The sequence below is a fragment of the Adiantum capillus-veneris genome, chromosome 24 (genome assembly GCF_014529385.1).
Source record: "Adiantum capillus-veneris isolate H3 chromosome 24, ASM1452938v2, whole genome shotgun sequence".
NCBI classification, from domain to species: domain Eukaryota; kingdom Viridiplantae; phylum Streptophyta; class Polypodiopsida; order Polypodiales; family Pteridaceae; genus Adiantum; species Adiantum capillus-veneris.
The window spans coordinates 109,718,661-109,739,575 of NC_140954.1; the positions used below are offsets into that span (position 1 = coordinate 109,718,661).

The 20,915-nt window shown below is 43.9% G+C and overlaps 1 pseudogene; it reads right to left on the reverse strand.

Annotated features, from left to right (window-relative positions):
• Positions 1-2,447: 2,447 nt before the first annotated feature.
• Positions 2,448-7,188, reverse strand: LOC147426942 (uncharacterized; annotated as a pseudogene).
• Positions 7,189-20,915: the final 13,727 nt, after the last annotated feature.

Consider the following 20,915-nt stretch of genomic DNA (forward strand, 5'->3'; position numbering starts at 1 on the left):
TTGACAGGCAAGGGGAATCATCTTGGCTCGCTTGGTCAAGGTCCTAAACCGATGCCCTAGGCTGATAGGGGTTAGCCCTCACCTTGGTAGGCTAGTAGGCTTCTGGAACACCTTCTTGAGGGTTCAAGGAGCCGAGAGTCGCACCTAGACTTGCCTTGGGGTGGTAGCCTTGTGATTGTGCTTTACTTTTTCAATGAATGACAATAACAAAACTTCTATGAGCTTCAAAAAGCTTTGACAATCTACTAATAGATTAGGAGCGTTTTTATACATAGTTTTTAGGCTAGTAAGTTTATGAACTTGCATTAACCTAGGGTCATAACTGATTGCTTGTGTGTCATGCATAAAACTGAAATTTCAAGTGGTTTAATCTTCATGATAGGTTAGGTGTCTTTCTTGCTTTATGTTGTCTAGTTTTTTACTATGATTCACCTATCTTTTAGAAGCAAAAAATTCACTTTGCATGATTGTTCATTGTACTTCATGTTTTTATCCTTGATGCTCATTACTTGTTCTTATGTTTTGCAGCTCAACATTTCTTCCATGGACTTGCTTTCTACCATGTCACTGTGTCTTGCTTCATCGGCACACAAGGATGTGCGCCAAATTAGGAAGGGGGGAATGTTAGCAGCGGCTAACACAGACTACACCAATTATGCACCAAGCTGTAGATGTGCTATAGTTAACAATATTCCTTGTTCATTGTATAGGACCTTGGGCTCATTTAGGAGTTCCAAAGTTGTATAAGACTAGGCTAACGAGCTCAACTTTATCCCATAGTTGAAGGGTTTGAAGCCCAAAGCTATAAAAGAGCCCTATGCTTAATGAGAAGTCATTCTTGGGTGAGTTCTACTCTTTGTAGAGTGGATGGTCATGAGGCTCATGGGCTTTCCATACCCGTGTAGCTCTTCAATTACACTTTCTTTCTTATTAGTCTTCTTTGTTTGATTATGTGGAGTGAGATTGTATTAGTGTGATGGTAGATCTCTAATCCCTTTTTTGAGTTAATCTCTTCTATCCACACCATTGGCCATGGTGTGTGAGGGTTATGCCTTCCTTCTCTTCCTCTCTCTCTCTACAAGGTGTGCGGTTAGTGCGTGTGCATACATAGTCGCATTGAGGGGATGTACCGGAATGGACACACTAATGCGGAGTAGGTATGTTAATTGCATTCTTGTATAGTTTTGTGATTAAGAGTTATGGTTAGAGTGATTGATGTGAGAGGTTAATTTCAATCACATGATTGTGAGTAGGTGATTAGCAAGTAGGAATGTGTAATTGATTAAAGAAATCCCTTTCCATGGCTTCTCTCTACGATGAGTAGAAGGATCCCTTGAATCCTCTATGTCTATACATCCTATGCTAGTGATTCCATGCCCTAGCCGGGTTGCCGATCCATCGATTTGACAATTTTGTGGGTTGTGATTAGGTCTTCTTATAACGCCTCCCTACAGATTCTTTCTTTGCTAGCATCGATACGGTGAGGCTTGGAAAACGGCTGACATTTTGGCATCAATGTAGGGACAAGACACCCTAAACTAGAGTAAAAATCAAGCATTCACTTAAAATTTGTTTTCTCTAGTTTCGGATTAACACATTTTCTAGAGATGCTTGAGATTAGGGACACTTGCTAAGTACCTTGGGAGGGGCTTGAGATTAGGGACACTTGATAAGGACCTTGGGAGCTTTAGTTAGTAGAATGAACTAGGCAAAAGGTCCTTGAGATGAGCTAGTGATCGATAAGGGCATTGCCTAATTGGAGAGTAGGGATTTCAAACTAAAGGTTGAAGTTTTCACCTTTTGTACTGTCTTTTCATGTTCAGTAGGATTAGTGTAAGTAGAAAACCATCAGGATTGCATCTGAATTCAGGTGCGCTGAGAAAAACACAAAAATTGTCAAATCTATCTTAGGCGCATTGAAGATAGACAGTCGTTTTTGAGATAGACACTAGCAAATTAGACTTACAAGGTGGTAGAGCAACTTGAGTAGACTACTCCCTTTGCTTTTGGAAACATTTGGATCACTAAACACTTCGTCAAGCCCAAACTTGGAAAAAACCATAGACTTTAGAGAAAATTAACAAGGAAAGGTCAAATCTGGCTAAAGCTCGAAACCAAAGTGTGGATAAATATTGAAATTTGTGGGAAAATCAATCTGTGAGATTTATCTTAGGCATGCAAAAGATAGAAATCTCTCCACAGAGGGTGTTTTGCCAAAAATTCAACTCACATGATTTATTTGGACCATAATACAGTACCTAAGCAAGTTTCAACAAATTTTCAGCTCTGCAAGGGTCAAAACACCCTTAAGAAAGAAAATCAAAAAATCTATCCTAATTAATGGGAGGGGGGGTGGAGAGAGAGAGAGAGAGAGAGAGAGAGAGAGAGAGAGAGAGAGAGAGAGAGAGAGAGAGAGAGGGTTACACAAAGTAATCTATGGATTTGTTTCACACAATGTCCACAAAGACTGGGAAAAAAATAAGGAGCTTGTGTAGATATACACAAAGGGGGCGCAATGCCAAAGAAGAAACTACAAAAGAAAGACCATACTTCAAACTAAGTTTACAAGTAGATGTGTGCAAGCTAACTAAGTGCGGGGGACATAACACATGGAAGTGACCTAGACAATGTTTATCTTTATTCAATTACAAATTGTGTGACGAGCGAGAGAGAGAGAGAGAGAGAGAGAGAGAGAGAGAGAGAGAGAGAGAGAGAGAGAGAGAGAGAGAGAGAGAGAGTACCACATGAAACAAGCTATAGATTTATTTTGCACATGTTAACGTCAAAGATAGAACAAAAAAGGGAGAACATGGAAGCTACACAAAAAGCTAGGTAGCTTGAGGCTTGCAAAAGTTTCTACCATGCCAATATGCTAGGAAGATATATACAAAGGGGTACACCACACCAAGAAAGAAGTCACGGGAGAGAGGCTAGATTTGATAGTGATCGACCAAATGGAGGTGCATAAGCTAACATCGCTCAACCAACTTTGAGTGGGTGTGAATGCTACTACATTCCCGGTGACACTAAGCTTGAAAGCACCTACTCTACTTGTAGTAGCCAAAATGTCTTGTGCTCTTGCAAAAGTGTCTACCATGCCCATAGGCTAGGAACATATATATAAAGGGCACACCACACCACAAAAGAAGTCACGCGAGAGAGGCTAAATTTGATAGTGAACAACCAAATGGAGGTGCATAAGCTAATGTTTCTCAGGCAACTTTGAGTGGGTGTGAATGCTATTACATTCTCGGTGACACTAAGCTTGAAAGCACCTACTCTACTTGCAATAGCCAAAATGTCTCGAGCTTCTACAACACATCTAGTGTAAAACTCCTTGAAGCTCTCTTCAAAGCCAAGTACAACATTTACCATAGAACCAACAATCTGGGCATTCACAACATTGTTATTTTCACAAGTGATACGTGCATCCAACTTTGGAATGGTTGTAATGTCAATGGATATGTCACAAGTAGCACAAAAGACTCCTTCAGAACTTTTGTAAACCTTTGTAGATTTACAAAGTGGACATTGCTTCTCCAGAAGAATAGAGTTGAAGTTCTAAAGTGCAATGTTCCAACCAACTGTAAGATCCACTATATTTAGATTTTACTTGCATGCACACTTGAGGAAAAGACAACAACACATAACAAGAATACCTCACGGTTGTACCCTAGACTTTTGGTTTGGGCTTGGAAAACTTCAACCAAGAGTTGCTGCAAGCAAGGACTACAAATAGGGACTAGGATGGTGATGTCAAGAACCGGTAGTGTGTTGGCACGACCATTGAATGGAGCAATGTTGCAAGCCACACACATCACATTCTCCCCGCCTTCCAAATCAGCAATCAACTACATGTAGTCACCTTTGTGAGACTTCACAAAGCTCACCTACACAACCACCATGTAAGCAACCAGTCATGGTAGATTCATGTAGAACCAAGCAACAGGAAGCTAGTGCACTCACAATAGCAATATCATCAGGCAATGGCCCCTCTGCAACCAGAAGTTCACCTAGTTGTGCTCCTGCTTTGGATTAGAGATTTTGAAAAATAACGAACGCAAAAGTTCCCAAAGTAGCTCCCACTGAGAAGGGTTCTGCTTTTATCACTAATGTCGAGGCATTGACATGCAAAGAACAAGATGATGTACCCCCATCCCCTCGTGCTTTATGATTGAAAATGGTGTTTTCTCCCCTAATGTACTCACCAACGTGCAATTTACCATGGAATTGAGTGATATAAGGCTCATACATCACTAAGACTATGGTGTTTGTGAACCTTGCATCTACAATCTCAAGCTTCAAGTATGGATTGTACTTCTCAGATGCTATTTTTGTATGTGCCATAAAGGTTCAATATCTTGCCTTTGATGGCAAACTTGGGGGAGGCTTCACCAATTTCAAAAATCACCAACAATGAGAGAAATTCTCTTGCATATGGCACCAAAGACAAATTCACTCCATCATTTGTAGGTTGGGCACCACCCTGTGCCTATTGGGGATGACCCACTAATGGAGCTTGAAGTTCTACTCGAAATTGAGTGGTCACAACAGGCAAGAACTTCAGGCAACATTTGCTTGCCACCAATGGCCAAATTACTATTGCACTTGCAAAACAAACGTCATTGTTGTACCAAGAACGTAACAAATTGATTCACAATTGACACTTATGTCTTCATTCACTTGCATCTTGCTAGTTCCAAAAGAAACTGTGATACAACAATCGACTGAGGATATGAATATGAATAAACATGGTGCCTACCAACAACGTCAATGCATGGACGCATCAATCATACAACAAATTTTAGGATGTTGCAACGATAATAAAGCGTAGGTGGTGAGTATGTTCTCAATTTGGTGGCTAAGGACATTACATTTATGAATAGCAGCAACATACCTTCCCTAAACAATTCATAGATGTCACATGTTTCTCTAGGAAGACGTAAAATTTAGCATAATGACTTCATCAGTGATGACAATCTATCCCAAAAAACAATTCTCAAATCATCCCTAAATGGTTGCTAGAATTCACAACAACAAGGCATGACTGCATAAAATTACTTCTCATCCTCCCACTACTGCACTCACGGCACCTTCCAATGAAACCTAAACCATTCAACTTAAATAACCTCTACAAGAACAAATCACGCTTTCACTTGCAACCATGCGGGGAAGGAGGGGAAGGACGTGCTGAATGACATAATCAACCAAAAGTAGATACTGACAATATCCACAGCATCATAACAAGTCAACAAAACTAAAATTTTGCTGGCATTCACATTCACAAGGGTCTACACGCAGGGAAAAAGACACAACACACAACGAAACTCAAAGTCAACCATTGCACATAACCTCAACAAATACAATTGCCGATGTCAGGCAGTAGGGTTTCATGTGAGGTACACCCACAAGCATCACAATGATGTGCTCTCCATACCAAGCATTGCTTGAACTCATCTTTGCACTGCAATAATGTATGGTAGATTTAGGGAGCCTTAATATCTTGTTAGTAAAGACCCCCCACTCCCCTTACAATTCCTGCAAACGACCCTGCCCTTAGGTAATAAACACTCAAACAGGTTGTTCTCAACAACACAATCAAGTACACATGCAAAGGGAAAAAATGAATTAGCTTCATCAAGAGAAGTCAGTATTGGAGACTTTACAATTGGGTGTAATCATCTGTAGGACAAAGTTTTGATTGGCATGAAATAAGAGTTCCCAAGCTCAGAGGATTGTTGGAAACACCTCTATGACCTAGTTCAAGTGCTATGAAGAATTTGACACTGAAGGCACAAAACATAACAAGAAGCCTACCTGGATTGATGTCCCAAATTTTGCTTTGCAATCAGTCAAATCAATCGATAACTAGTTGGCAAAGATTCTCTAAGCACTCACATGGAAATTCTTTGGTTCAAATGGCGCCTTAGATTTTGCCTTGCGAACGGTTGAATCAGCTAGTAGTTAGCTGGTGAACGCTCTCTAAGCAGCTCAATGGAAACTTCCATCTAGTATTCCACCTTGCAATCGGCCAAATCAATTGGTAGTCAGGTGGCGAAGGCTCTCCAAGCACTCGCATGGCAATTTGCTGGCTTGAACGACGCCTCAAGTTTCGCCTTGCGATCGGTTGAATGAGTTGGTAGTCAGAGCACTTCAATGGAACCTTCCAACCAGTAACGGAAAGCCTAGGAGGCCTACTAGAAGAAAATATGGAAATAGAAAGCAAGGCAGCAACAATAGGGAGCCATCTCACCCTACATGGACAAAACGGCAGCAAGATTTACAATTCCTCCAGTACACATCAAGTAGCGAGGGTGCAAAGCTGATGCAGCTTCTCATGCATACGACATCATATCAGTAGCCATTACATTCAAGCACCTGGTGTCAAAGGACATCATGGAAATTTCCACGTACACTTCATTACATTGACAGCCAGCACATTCACATTTACAAAGGAAAACAGCGATGGGAAAACAATCACCCACATTACATAACCTCAACAAGCCTAACTTCTGCATTCCCTGACAACAACGAGGGGGAACATAAAAATACCATGCTCAAGGAAATATGAAATCAGAATAGATACTAACAACGGTGGCGGAAAGGGAGTCATCGAGCTTGCATAGCCTCAACAACTAGAGTCCCTACATTGACTCACAACCATGACAGAGAGGATGCAAGGGGATGCTCACTGGGTAATGAAGCCAAAATAGAAACTAACAGTAGCCACAAAATCTCAATACCTCAGAACATCTAAAACATCATTGGCATTCACAGCAACAACACAATGAATGTGTAACGGTGCTTCTCACCCTCCATATTGTCGCTCATCTTATCACAAACCAAACTCCCAACAACCCTTCGATTCTATGCGACCCTCTTTGCAGCCGTTCTGAGCCACGCTAAGGTTAGGACATGGCTTGCGAGCACCAATCAGTGGAATGGCCACCTCAATCGGAACCCTTGACGACACTCTTCAATTTTGTAAAAGCGACTAGTAGAGCTCAATAAATATATCACATTAATGCACATAACCATCAAAACAGTCAAGTAACTTAACATTCATGTTCACAAAACACCTTGCTCAAAGTCCATCTCCTCACTTGTACTCATGGTATCAACACCAATGTACTCATCAATATCGAAGTTGTCTGCAAAATCAAAATTTGATGTCATTTCAAAGCGCATGATGGCTTCAAAACAATTTCTCTACACCATGTAACACTTAACCTTGAAGATGCACTACGAACACTACCCACAGTTTATATACATGCAAATGGAAGCATCACGTCTCACAACAGCCCCAATGCATGGCACTCAGTGTAGGGAACAATGCCTCGCTACGCCAACAATTGAAGTCCACCTCTCGTCGTGTCCTCCATGCCTTGTGTCAGCTCCCATCGCCCCTCCATGCCTTGGTTCACATCTTGCGAAAGGCGGCCAACGCACCATCTCCCCTGCGAATCAACATAGACAAAAACGACTTTTATTAACACCCTACCCACCACATTAAGCAAGCAAAAGTCCTATGCAATCCAACCTCAATAACATCTTCCACGCTCTGCCGACAAAGCACATCCACGTAGACTTCAACACCAGAAGCAACACCACCTAGACCTAGAAATCACCCACATGTCGACCATCTGGGGACTCCATCCCACGGCCAGGAATTGCACCAAAATTTTTACCTTGCACTAAGGCCTTCTCCTCCAGGCCAAAAAAAAGCTATCTCCCAAGGTTCCTTTCACCTTTTTGAGTTTTCTCTGGTTTTGCTTTAGTAAAAAAGACATAAAAATAAACATAGTCTTCTCTCATCTATTAGGTGGAATCTTCATATATTCCTCTTCTAAGAGTGCATGTAGGACCTAAATGCACCACCATATATCCCGTCACATTTGAACAATGATGTGGGACCTAAATGCACCACCATATATCCCGCCACATTTGAACAATGATGTGCTCAGGATCACGGCGAGGTTTTGTATACTAACCATCGCACCGTCATGAGCTCGTTGTCCTCGTGGTGACAAACCCACTAAAAAAGAAGTTTCAATTGCCTCCACCTCGGCCCCGCGGCATAGCTTCATTTTGTGTCTCTATGCCTGGCACCATATGTCCCCACCACTCAAAAACATTGTTTCCAGGGCTAGAAAAAAACATTTTTCCTAACCGAAGAAAATAAGGGCAAACTTGAAACTCTCCCGATTTTTAGGTTAAAATTTGAAGCTTTTGCCGGTAATTACACTAAAACTTGTGAAAATTTCTTGGTTTTCTTCAAGGCAAGTTCAAAATCTAGCCGGGATTTTTGGATTTTAGCCGGTTAAAATACACAGGACCCCGGTTTAATTGAAACAATTTGTTTCAATTGCCTCCACCTCGGCGTTCGGCGTAGCTTCATTTTGTGTCTCTGTTCCTAACACCACAAGTCCCCACCACTCGTATGTTCCTCCACTTGTAAACCACACACCCCGCCCCTCCCCACCGCCCCCATTTCCACTTAGTCTTTTCATACGCCTTTGTCTTTCATGTCCATTTGCCAAGGGATTTAAAATCCCATGGAAATGGAATGGGTGCCCATTAATTGGAATCTCTCGGGATGATCACTCAATCCAAGCCAAAGACAGTGCACAGCCGTGATTAGAACTAGAGTTTTTGCCTTGTGCCAACCAGACGCGAGCAGGTACTTGCTGAAGCGGTGAGCCGATACGCTTTAAAAGAAAAGCAGTTTTTGCCGCATCCTTCTCTTGCGCATGTTTGAGCCAGTCGATGATTCGTGATACCACCTGATTTCCTTCTCTGCCTGCAACTCTATGGGATGTCCGCTTCATGCTCTTGGGGCCACACCGACGCCACATCTCCCTCGTGCGGCATCAGGATTTTAATTTTCATAGAGACATACTACATGGAATGGGTTTCCATCTCTATGAGAATCCACTTCAAGATAAGTTCTACGCCCTTTTATCTTGTTAACTTCTAGCTTCACAAAGCAAGCAGTTGAACCCACAACCTCAACGATGGCGTCGGAGTCTTCAGCCTAAACCACTCCGCCTTAGAGCTTTGTTGCTCGCATCGTCACCCCATACCTATAAAACAAGTGAAGGGGTCATAACGGCTTTCAAAGAAAGTGATAAAATTGTTAGGTTGAATTAAACTGGCATCAGTGTTTGGGAAAGGATTGCCTCAGTTTAGTCTTGAGCCGATTGAAATTTGAGACTAGCTAGCTGCAAACCATGGTAAACGGAAGAAAAACCGATGAAACATGTGAGAAAGTCGTCCAAAAATTTTGCAAATCTCAAAATTTTTGCTAGTATTTTTAGTTTTCTTCTTTGTGAGGAGGAAACTCGATCAAGAGTCGCTTAATAAAAGAGACTTTCTCGAACGTTAACACTGACTGGAATCAAGTTATAAAATTGTTAACCCTCACGGCTCGCGGACACCCTATCACCTACGAGACGGACGTTGTATTATTTATTGGTAGAGTCAGGTACCGGGCTTGTCGGTCCAATAGGAAAGAGTAAGAGTGATCGCAGATGAGAGGCGCACTCTAACTGGAACATTCAAGGGATCAGTTGGCTAAGCATGGGCGCCCAAGTGTGAATGGGGCGAGCTCATATAAAAGTCCACTAAACCTAAAATTCACTCATTCTCTCATTTGTGCAATTAAAGAGTGCTCTTGCTCCATCTCCTTCTTCTTCTTCTTCATCTCTTTGTGTGTGAGAGAGAGAGAGAGAGTAAGAGAGGAAGAGAGAGGGAGTGTGTGGGCGATCAAGCATTACGAAGGCACGACGGCGGTGAAGCGGTTGAGCGCGGTGTAGCGGTGTCTCCTTCTTCTTTGCGGCGAGGAATCCTCCACGAAGCAAGCGTAGAGCAGTGAGTGACACACCATCGCCTTCTTTGAGCTTACTAGTTTAGGCTTGTTGTGTGCTTGGATCCATTTGTGGCTCGCACATGGTGTATCGGCAAGTTCCTTGCATTGACACGTGTGACATACGCGCACAAAAATATAAGAAACATAAAGCCATGTGAAGTTGTGAAATGAAAGGTGAAATAAAAGGAACTAATTGATATGTGTGTGTGTGTGTAGAATTTATTAGAATTATGCAAGGCGAAGCTTCACTTTAGCATTCTAAAACAATAGAATGCAAAAAAAAAACATATGCAAGCTGAAGCTTCACTTTAGCATTCTAAAACAATAGAGAAGAAGAAGATTCCCCACTCAGAAGCTAATAGCTTGGAAAGGGCATTTTTCAAAGAGGATTGTTCACTAGCATTGCAAGCCCTTGGCAAGGAAAAGTCCCCTGGTTGGGATGGGATGACGGTGGAATTCTATAGAGAATTTTGGGATGATCTCAAGGTCCCAATCACAAGGTTGGCCAATAAAGCCATTGTCGAAGGGTCGTTGGAGATAAGTGTAAAGAGAGGGCTTATCAAACCCATCCCAAGATAGATTTGTTGTTCTCAACTGAAACATTGGCATCCTATAACGGTGATATCGGTGGCCTAAAAAATTATTGCTAAAGTAGTAGCCCTCAGACTAGCCCCCTTACTAAAAAATTATTGCTAAAATAGTAGCCCTCATACTAGCCCCCTTACTAACCAAGATCATCTCTCCCCATCAACATGGGTTCATCAAAGGAGGGTCCATTTACGATAACATCTGTGTATTAAGGTAGTTAGTTTTCTGTGTACAGTGAGTAGGAAGTAGATTAGTGAGAGTTAATAGAGTGTGTTAGTGTGTAAGAGTAGGTGTATTAGTTAGAAGTAGGTAGAGAAAGTGTGTGTGTGCTCTCGCGCAGGCCGCAGCGGCCTTATCCTTTTATAAAATAATAATAATAATAATAATTTAAAAAAATAAATAAAAATTAAAGGTAGGATCGGGATCGAGAATATCTCCCAGATCCAAGCCCATACCTAATCCCAAGCTCACGCTCAGGTCTCGGCCTCAGTCGCCTTTTAAAAAAAACGAATTTTAGCTTCGCACGTAGCTAAAAATTGATTTTTGAGGACCAACGGAACTTCAGATGCCCGAAAATTGTGTTGTAAAGCACACAGCGACCCTTTAAGTGATATGCTCGTTTCAAGCTATCACACACTTCAATAAAAAAAAATCAAGCATTAAGAAAACATTCAAAAAACATCAAAAACAAGAAAAAATCAAGTAGAAAACGGGGTGCAAAACACCCACAAAACAAAACACGTAACCTTTGAGGGTACTTGCCGACACTTGTAGGGCACCCAAAGCACATGTATCTACGCTCTGGTCGTGTGCTAGAGTCCGAACAACTAGCTAGTGCTTCGATTTATGGGGGTACTCACTATCCTTCCACGCTAGGGTCTACGCCCTCGACGAGGACCCAAGGTAGTGCAACCCAAGACCCAAATATAGCGGCTAGCGACTCTTCCTCTGACTACGATATTATGGAAGAGCATCTTACACAAAGCCCCGAGGGTACAAATGAAACCGTGCCTAGCTGGGTCCAACAACCTGGAACTAGTGTTTTTAGCCGTTTGATGGAAACTTTTAGTAGAGCTACGCGCTCTAAATCTACGGCTAGTGAAGTAAACGAAGGGGGTAGGAAAGTAGAATCACCATTCACATCTCCTGTAGACCCCACACTCCCTCAGAGTGTCCACGTGGACATTCCACCTACCTCATTTAATGAGGGCCCTACCGAGCTACCACCTTCCAAAGTCGCCTCTAAGGTAGCGGTGACTAAAAGTCAAAACACGGGAAGCAACATTGCATCCACCTCACGACAACCCTCTAGTACACCAAGTTTGGACGGGGTATTTCTCAATGAAAATTGGGAATATGACCTACACACGGAGACTTTGACCGACCTATACATGGGCTACACATACCATGTGGGTTGGTTAGAAGTTGTACAATCCACATCTAGTGCCACTAGTCTAGAGGAACAACAACACATGATCTGCAATGTCATCCATAGGATTATCCAGTCCGAGAGGCAAAATCGAGGAATGAACATACCTTCGACGGGTCCTATGCGATTTTTAGACACGGGCAAAGGGAAACAACCCACTCTATCACAAATGGAGACTCCCCCAGTGAGTCCCATCGATCCCCCATATGTTGTTTCGCCAGGGGTCTCAATGCAATCTGAGCCCACAAGTGATAGCTTTACTTTTCCAAGTCTAGCTGATCTTTCCCTTGATGACACCACGGCTACCATGCCTACCCCAATGATGGGCATGCCAAGAAACACGACATGGACCTCGTCTGTTAGTAACGCACTGCTACATGGTAGCTCAATGCCTGCAATAGTACCTATAAGTGCGAACCAATCGTATGCACCTATGGGTCCACGTACTCATGTAGTCCCTACTCCTGCCATTGTTTCAACTACCTATGCTCCACAACCACAATACACAAGTTCTTATTCCCATGGGACTATACTGGCTAGCATTAGCATGTCACATCCGACGTTTGCTATGCCTAGGGCCACTCATATGAACTATGAACCACCACATGGCACAACATCGTACCCAACGTGGAACCCAAGGGCTTCCTATGCGCCAAGCCCAATGCCAATACCTACTCCACATGTAGTCTTTGGAGCGCCTTCTGTTGGGGTATAGGCGTCTGTGCCTTGCCCGACCGCCCAGAGTCTGGGCGCCCACTGACTTGTATACCTTATACATAGCATAAGTGTATAGGGGGCTGCTCACTCTTTGAGTCTCCCCACCCACATCGTGTGTGTCTCCTTCTCTCTCTCTCTCACTCTCCGTCTGTGGTGCTCCCCGATCCCCTTCAATTGGTATCAGAGCTATGGTGACCGCGGAGAGCACGACGGCTTTGAGAGCTTCGAGGCGATAGCTCGCTCGCTCTCGACGGTGGAGTTCGATCGCCGAGTTTCACGGAGAGCGATTTTAGCTTGAGGAGCATTGTCTTTGGAGCTTAGGAGCTTGGTGTGGTCAAGCTTGGTCAAGGAGGCGGTTGCGGCTTCCTTGGTGAGAGGAGCTTTTGAGCTCAGTGGAGCTCGTTAGAGAAGTGCTCGGCGGAGGAGAGCTTGACATTCGAGTGCTTGGATGCTGTTGTGGCAGAGCTCTTGTGTTGGAGCTTGCATTGAGAGGACATTGCATCACGCAGAGTGGAGCAGGAGCAGGTTCAAGACTGTGTGCAGCTCGTTTTTGCCATTTTCGGGCTCTAAAACGAAGTTTTTTGCGTAGCTCTGTCATACAGAGTCAGATCTACATGATCCAGGAGTCTAGGTCAGGGTTTTGGCACGCTCCGGACGCGATGGTGATGTCTATTTGCTGAAATTATGCTTTGAATTACAGCAGGTACAGCAGCAAGTTTATTTGTGCACTCTCGGGTCCCAAAAACACTGTTTTTGGCATAGCTTTCACACCCGGACTCGGATACATATGATCCAGGAGTCTACCTTGGGGTTTTGGCACGCTCCGGACGCGCTCCTCATATCAGAATTTTAAAATTCTGAACGCTGAATTTTTTGCAGCAGCAGTTGTTTATTGTGTGTCGAGGATTCCACACATGGTTTGCTCTCAGATGTGAGAGTGATATTTGCTGCAAGTTTCCTCACAGGTGGGAGGATACGATGTATGCCTTATGTGGTCTGATGCTCAGGGAGACTAATGTGATTGCATTTTGAGCTCGGCAATGTATGCCTCGAGCATGTTTTTTGGCAGTTACAGGTAGAGCAGATATTTGTGTACTAGATTTGCAGGTGTTTGCAATGATGTATGCAAAATGTGGAGATTGGTGCATGCATTTGGAGTGCGGTTTGATGCGCTTTGGTTGCTCATGGTTTTGAGCGTGCAGTCAGTTTGGTTACTGGTTTTGTGGCCGTTTTACTGACAAAACTCTGGCGAAATTTTCCCAGGAGTTTTATGCGCATCATTTTTGCGATCTAGGTAGAGATTGCGGGTTGCACTCAGCATTTGTGTGCGGTGTTCTCTGCAGGTGGGAGATTTGTGCGTGTGTATGCATCGATACCGCACAGTGTGGGCTTGGTGATTAGCTCACGGGTTTGACAGGCGTACAGCTATCTTGGCACACTCACAGGAGTGAGTATTGTGATGTATGCTTGTGTGGCTACGAGCTAGGTAGCCGGATTCGATCACTAATGGCTTGAGGTTTTTCAGCAGGTTTCAGCTACAGGTTTACAAGTTTACAGGCGGGTTTGAGGGCTTATTTTGGTGCTGAATTTTCAGCCATTGTTTCCTCTTTGTAGGTGTCCATGTATGGCTCAGTTGTAGGCTGATCTGGGACACGTTTGTGACTTGTTTATGCAGTTGTTTAAGAGCTGAATTTTGGGGCTGTTTTGGGGCTGATTTGCAGCCATATCTTACAGCCATATTTGCAGACTTTTGTTGATGCGATTCGAGCCAATTTAGGGCTGATTTGGTTGACATTTGCTACTCATTGTTGGTTGCTCTTTTGCGAGCATTATGGCTGATTTTTCATTTGACTTCCAGCGTTATGGTCTGACACAGTTTGATGGTGCAGATTTTGTTGCTTGGAAGGAGCATATGCTTGTTGCATTGGTGGATTTGGGGCAGGATAAACCCTTGCGTGGTTTATCGGCGAAGCCCAAGTCTATGCGTGATGATGATTGGCAGGATCTTGATGAGTTAGCCATGTCTACGATTCGTTTGCATCTGGTTGAGTCTGTTTACTGGCAGGTCTCGAGGGAGACTACAACTCATGCTTTATGGCAGAGTTTACATGCTATGTATGCGACATCCATGTCTACAGGGAAGTTTAGTCCCACTTCTATGTCCATGGGAGAGATTGATCCCACACGCAAGTCTCGACGGCATAGAGACTTGACATGTTGGCATTGTGGACATAGAGGGCACATTAGGCGTCGATGTTTCAGGCGTTTGAGACAACGGAGGCGACAGATGCGTGATGCAGATTTGGGCATGACAGATGCTAGTGAGATCAGTACGGTGGTTACTGAGTATGCTTGTGACGGCGATGTCACATTTACATCTAGCTTGTCTTCAGACAATCTTATGTCTACGGATTGCATATCGGATTGCACATTGTCTTCACATTGGTTACTAGATTCAGATGCTACATTCCATGTCACGTCGCATCGTGAGTGGTTTAGCACGTTTTCTAGTGGGAGACTTGGTTGTGTGCACATGGCTGATGGTGCTATGTATGACATTGAGGGTACAGGAGACGTATGTTTGTCCTTGCCCAGTGGTATGAGATTTACCCTGCGTCATGTGCGTTATGTGCCAGATCTGAGACGGGATTTGATCTCAGTCAGACAGCTACGGGATAGTGGATGTCAGATTTCACTACGAGAGCGAGATTTTGTGATGCATTTGGGTTCGCTAGTGATTGCGAGAGGTGCCAGGAGTGGTACAGGTTACCCATTGCATGTGGATCACGTGAGAGACGGTGTTGTCTCTGTGATCATGCAGCCAGGTAGAGAGCGAGAGAGCAGGCGAGTCTCTTTTGCTTGTGGGTTGCAGGATGCTTTGCATGGAGTGCAGAGCAGTGACCTTGTTGTGCAGGTTGCGTCTACGGATGCACAGGTAGAGCGGGACAGCTCTAGTGAGTCACAACAGGATGAGTCATCAGAGGTGATGACAGAGATGACTCACATGGATGTTGAGATGTCGACTATTGTGGAGTCATTTCTTGATATGCTTATGCCAGAGCTTGATGCAGATTCAGGACATATGGATACACTTGGTACACATGTGATATGTGGTGGGCACGAGGAGTCACTCCGAGCTCTGGAGTGACTCCTCGTGCCCACCACATATCACATGTGTACCAAGTGTATCCATATGTCCTGAATCTGCATCAAGCTCTGGCATAAGCATATCAAGAAATGACTCCACAATAGTCGACATCTCAACATCCATGTGAGTCATCTCTGTCATCACCTCTGATGACTCATCCTGTTGTGACTCACTAGAGCTGTCCCGCTCTACCTGTGCATCCGTAGACGCAACCTGCACAACAAGGTCACTGCTCTGCACTCCATGCAAAGCATCCTGCAACCCACAAGCAAAAGAGACTCGCCTGCTCTCTCGCTCTCTACCTGGCTGCATGATCACAGAGACAACACCGTCTCTCACGTGATCCACATGCAATGGGTAACCTGTACCACTCCTGGCACCTCTCGCAATCACTAGCGAACCCAAATGCATCACAAAATCTCGCTCTCGTAGTGAAATCTGACATCCACTATCCCGTAGCTGTCTGACTGAGATCAAATCCCGTCTCAGATCTGGCACATAACGCACATGACGCAGGGTAAATCTCATACCACTGGGCAAGGACAAACATACGTCTCCTGTACCCTCAATGTCATACATAGCACCATCAGCCATGTGCACACAACCAAGTCTCCCACTAGAAAACGTGCTAAACCACTCACGATGCGACGTGACATGGAATGTAGCATCTGAATCTAGTAACCAATGTGAAGACAATGTGCAATCCGATATGCAATCCGTAGACATAAGATTGTCTGAAGACAAGCTAGATGTAAATGTGACATCGCCGTCACAAGCATACTCAGTAACCACCGTACTGATCTCACTAGCATCTGTCATGCCCAAATCTGCATCACGCATCTGTCGCCTCCGTTGTCTCAAACGCCTGAAACATCGACGCCTAATGTGCCCTCTATGTCCACAATGCCAACATGTCAAGTCTCTATGCCGTCGAGACTTGCGTGTGGGATCAATCTCTCCCATGGACATAGAAGTGGGACTAAACTTCCCTGTAGACATGGATGTCGCATACATAGCATGTAAACTCTGCCATAAAGCATGAGTTGTAGTCTCCCTCGAGACCTGCCAGTAAACAGACTCAACCAGATGCAAACGAATCGTAGACATGGCTAACTCATCAAGATCCTGCCAATCATCATCACGCATAGACTTGGGCTTCGCCGATAAACCACGCAAGGGTTTATCCTGCCCCAAATCCACCAATGCAACAAGCATATGCTCCTTCCAAGCAACAAAATCTGCACCATCAAACTGTGTCAGACCATAACGCTGGAAGTCAAATGAAAAATCAGCCATAATGCTCGCAAAAGAGCAACCAACAATGAGTAGCAAATGTCAACCAAATCAGCCCTAAATTGGCTCGAATCGCATCAACAAAAGTCTGCAAATATGGCTGTAAGATATGGCTGCAAATCAGCCCCAAAACAGCCCCAAAATTCAGCTCTTAAACAACTGCATAAACAAGTCACAAACGTGTCCCAGATCAGCCTACAACTGAGCCATACATGGACACCTGCAAAGAGGAAACAATGGCTGAAAATTCAGCACCCAAATAAGCCCTCAAACCCGCCTGTAAACTTGTAAACCTGTAGCTGAAACCTGCTGAAAAACCTCAAGCCATTAGTGATCGAATCCGGCTACCTAGCTCGTAGCCACACAAGCATACATCACAATACTCACTCCTGTGAGTGTGCCAAGATAGCTGTACGCCTGTCAAACCCGTGAGCTAATCACCAAGCCCACACTGTGCGGTATCGATGCATACACACGCACACCTTCACCCACGGTGCCTGCTCACTTAGGTGACTTGGCAACATTTGCTCAAGCTATTGGTCAATCTATTGCTGAGAATATGTGTAACACACCTGATAGAGAGCCTAGAAGTAAGGCAGTACAAATAGCCAAGCTCACACAAAAATTTAGTGGAGATGGGGATGTGAGAAATCATATCGAAGTTTTTGAACAAATATGCGATTCTCTAGGAGAACACAATGACCTACATAAGAGCAATGCTTTAAGCCTAACTTTAAGTGGAAAGGCTGGGGATTGGTATAGAACCCTAAGGGTGGAAGAAAAAACGATTTACCCTACTCTTAGGAGACTGTTCTTAAAGGAATACATACGAGAGGGAGTGCTTTGGGGTGTAGCCTCTCAGCTCCAGAAAGCCCAACGAGAGGAAGGAGAGTCGGTGAGAGACTTTATAAGTCGCTTGAAGCATTTGAATTCTCGTTGTAATCCAAATGAGCGCTTCAACAATAACCAATTTCTTGATAGATTCATTAGGGGGTTACGACATGAGGATATCTACAATGGCCTAGTCATAAGAGGTATCACCACTTGGGAAGCAGTCACCACCAATGCGATCCAATTGGAGGATAATTTAATGATTCAAGGAGAAAGAGTGTCTGTTGAGCCTAAATCTATTAGCTCGCAAGCATCAGGGCATCAGCCAATGACCCTAAAGCCTATTGCTAAGGAGCCAAAGATATCTGAGATGACTTTAGCAGATCTCACCAAGGCTATTCAAGAGAGTCTTAGAGACAATCGTGCTCCGCAAAACAATCATATGTATCCAAGAAGGAAGCAGCAATGGTGCTCAGTATGCTATGGACCACATAGTACCAGTGAATGCCCTATTTTAGAGTAAAATTCAATGGGAACTGCAATACATTTGGGAGGTATGGTCATCAAGCTAAGGATTGCATAGTATTTAAGCGTGCGATGGCCAATAGACCAACCTTAGCATGGACAGACACACCTCGAGTGCCTGCATTGATGCCGGCCCCACCTCTTGAACAAACATCACAACATATGGTCCCTAGGGCCCAAAATGTTGTTAAAACAACACCCTTACCACCTCCAGTGCTAGGACCGCAACCACCACATCCGAGAATCACTTTTGTGAATCAAGTGGGTTGTGAGTCATCTATTTCTTGTTTGGAAGGCTATGAGGAAGATATATATCCTAATATCGCCTATGGGATGGATGTGCTTGAAGAAAGTCCACAATACTACATGGAGGACTATTGGGGACAAGTCAAACCTGTATATCAAGTAGCTGCTCTTGCGGCAAGAGGCCAAAATATCAATTACACTGCTAAGAGACCACCTCTTCAATGCTATGAGTGTGGAGGTCTACATCGTGTAGCCGAGTGTCCTATTAGGCTACAAAAGATCACCACACTAATGCAAACCAATCAAGCAAGCACGTCTACAATGCCGATACTCATGTGTAATCGATGTGGCATAGATCATTTGATTTCCCAATGTCCAAATAATCCAAATGCATCGAAGATCACACCATTGAACTTTATTGAAGTTACCGAGGAGCCATCACCAAGTACACCCGTGGTACCAGTAAACGTACTCACACGATCGATGCTCCAAAAATAAAATTATATTCTTGAGGAAAGAGACACGGCATCAATTGCTCAATCTCAGAAAAAGAAGAAAACACGAAGAAAGAGATCGCAAAAAGCAGCGAAGTCAGACCCCAGTTCAAAGACCAACATAGGGACTGGTGATGACCCCGTATATATGAATGACGCTGAAGAAGATTCTGATTCAGGTGAAACCATGGAGACCAAAACGACCACTAACATAGAAACCAACAAGGAAGATCTTCATGAGCCACAATGGCCAGGATCCAAAAAGAAGATAAGAACTTACCCAAACCCTACAGAGGAGATTGAGTGAGTCAAGCAATTAAGGAGTTTGGTAGAAGATACCCAAAGGGATCTAGAACCAGCACCTAGGAAGATCCAGATTACAGACACCGTGTTCCCTACACAACAACAACCTCACCAAGTCCATAGACCCTTGGACATACCTAGTGTCATCCAAGAAGAAAGTGACTTAAAGTCATGTGAAAGTGGGCGTACTCACTTCTTGATGGAAAGAATGTTTACAGAGGGACTACCTGATCCTATCGAAGAAACGGAGATCCCATCTTCCCCACGTCAAGGGACTCAAGGCCAAAAGGTGCCGTTAAACATTGCCAAATTGATGGATTTCATGTCTTCAGAAGTTAGAACCACCATCATGTCCAAACTATATAAAGACCCCGAGCTAGTCTCAGCCCTTCGAGCCTTCCTCAATGGAGAATTGAAGTTTGGGCTACCACAATTTGCATAGATAGATGGAGCTGGGGAGATTCCAATAGAGGAGAAATACATAGATCCACAACCGAACCTAGATGAGAACCTTGTTATAGAAATACCTGTTAACAAGTTGGGACAATACTTTGAGGGTGATGAATCTAATGCGACTATACCAATCCTTGATGGTGGCGCTGGGGTTAGCATTGTGACTAAAAATTGATGGGAGACTATGGGAAGCCCTCACCTTGCGACCACAACCATAGTAGTGAAGATGGCTAATGGGTTTATTGTTAAACCTATTGGGATGCTAGAAGATCTCAAGATCAAGGTCTTTGGACATAAAATACGAGTTACCTTCATTGTTATGGATTTCTCCAAACACACTATGGCATCGGAGATGATCTTAGGACGTCCTTTCATGAGGGAAGCAAAAATGGTGCATGACTAGTCTAAAACCCATGTCTACTTGCAGTTCCAAGATTCTGTCATTCGAGTGGATCTTGTTACGGGTCGAGCACATCCTCTTGGAAATAGGTTTATAATTGATCATAGATCTGACACCACAGTTCACTCGGCCCCATTGCAGTATTGTTACACGTGTAAAGCGGACACTGATGTTGGGGAAGATTCTCCTTATATGGATGTACTACCTGGGATGACTGAGTCGGACAATGTGGATTGGGTCCACCTAGCAGCAACCATAGACACTTGGGGAAATAGGGGGACGACCTGGGTAACACGTGAGGGGGATGAAATACCACCACTTGTACCCTTAAATATGCTACAAGCAATGCATATAGCTTCTGACAAGACTCATCCTGATATAACGAAGAAAACTTACAAGTGGGTACCTAAAGCTTCTTTAGCGACCATAGCTAGTGCTAAAAAACAAAATCCTTGTAAGAAACGTACCACTCGCTCCAAGAAAAGTAACAAAGTGTTGCGATGGATTCCGAAACGACTATTGGCAGCCCAAGGCTACTATCAAGGAAATGATCAAATCTGGGTGCCAAAACGTAGATTGTGTTCTTACCTGTCACCTAACCCATGCGAGCCCAATCATGT